Source organism: Penaeus monodon, chromosome 23, assembly GCF_015228065.2.
Source record: "Penaeus monodon isolate SGIC_2016 chromosome 23, NSTDA_Pmon_1, whole genome shotgun sequence".
NCBI lineage: Eukaryota > Metazoa > Arthropoda > Malacostraca > Decapoda > Penaeidae > Penaeus > Penaeus monodon.
In genome coordinates this window covers 4455544-4457134 of record NC_051408.1, presented here as the reverse complement: position 1 = coordinate 4457134, position 1591 = coordinate 4455544, and the positions used below count along the sequence as shown (strand labels likewise).

At 50.8% G+C, this 1591-nt stretch overlaps 1 protein-coding gene across 1 annotated transcript in view; it reads right to left on the bottom strand.

Moving 5' to 3' along the window:
• LOC119587741 overlaps positions 1-1591 on the bottom strand; it is a gene marked incomplete at its 5' end in the record, with an annotated part of 18048 nt that overhangs the window by 10643 nt on the left and 5814 nt on the right.

Below are 1591 nucleotides of genomic sequence, written 5' to 3'. Positions count from 1 at the left end.
GAAGAAGCCGTCAAGAATGCAAGAAAACAAAACAAATGGTAATTAACAGGGTTACAGTAGCCGGAGAATCATCTACGGTAGACTAGAACTTCTTTGAAGGAAGTTTAAAGCAACTTCACACTTCCATCATGTGGCAATCTTCACTAAAGTGTAACCATATAGCACTAGCAAAGTGTACAATTCGCACAGAGAAAACTGAACTGGTTGGCAAGCATCACTGTATCAATGAGGATAGATTTTATTAATTTTATTGAAAGCCAAACTGCCTTCTCCGAATATAGAAAACAATGTATTTGGCCCATAGGTTGGGAAACAAAGCTCGAAAACAGAAGTCATTGTGGAGTCACGGGCAAAAGTTGTGTTGTGAACGAAGTTTCGAAACCCTCCGGACCTAGGTATCTAAGGGCGTATCATTTGTTCGAGACGGAATTCGAAACATGAACAAATGTGTTGAATGCAGCTGTACAGTTGTTACTTCTCTCCCTCTAACTTTCCTTTTCCCTCTCCATCTACCTTTTCTTTTCCCTCTCCCTCTTTCTCTCCCTTTGCCCCTCCCTCTCTCTCCCTTTGCCCCTCCCTCTCTCTCCCTTTGCCCCTCCCACTTTCTCTCCCTTTGCCCCTCCCTCTTTCTCTCCCTTTCCCCTCCCTTTCTCTCCCTTTGCCCCTCCCTCTCTCTCCCTTTGCCCCTCCCTCTCTCTCTCCCTTTGCCCCTCCCACTTTCTCTCCCTTTGCCCCTGCCTCTTTCTCTCCCTTTGCCCCTGCCTCTTTCTCTCCCTTTGCCCCTGCCTCTCTTTCTCTCCCTTTGCCCCTGCCTCTTTCTCTCCCTTTGCCCCTCCCTCTTTCTCTCCCTTTGCCCCTCCCTCTTTCTCTCCCTTTCCCCCTCCCTCTTTCTCTCCCTTTGCCCCTCCCACTTTCTCTCCCTTTGCCCCTCCCTCTTTCTCTCCCTTTGCCCCTCCCTCTTTCTCTCCCTTTGCCCCTCCCTCTTTCTCTCCCTTTGCCCCTCCCACTTTCTCTCCCTTTGCCCTTCCCTCTTTCTCTCCCTTTCCCCCTGCCTCTTTCTCTCCCTTTGCCCCTGCCTCTTTCTCTCCCTTTGCCCCTCCCTCTTTCTCTCCCTTTGCCCTCCCTCTTTCTCTCCCTTTCCCCCTCCCTCTTTTCTCTCCCTTTGCCCCTGCCTCTTTCTCTCCCTTTCCCCCTCCCTCTTTCTCTCCCTTTGCCCCTGCCTCTTTCTCTCCCTTTGCCCCTCCCTCTTTCTCTCCCTTTGCCCCTGCCTCTTTCTCCCTTTCCCCTCCCTCTTTCTCCCTTTCCCCCTCCCTCTTTCTCTCCCTTTCCCCTCCTCTTTCTCTCCCTTTCCCCCTCCCTCTTTCTCTCTCTCACTCTGACACTCCGTCTCACTCTCAAATTTTCCTTAAATTCACTCTCCCTCCTGTATATCTCCCCTCTTACTTCCCTCTTCTTCCTCCTTAAACACCTCCTTCGCTCCCTTGTCCCATTCCCCCCCCCTCCTTCCTCCTCTCTTTCCCTCTCCCCATTGTCTTTTCCTCACTACGTTCCCTCTATTTCCCCATCTTTATCTCCCTTTTCTCTTTAAGCT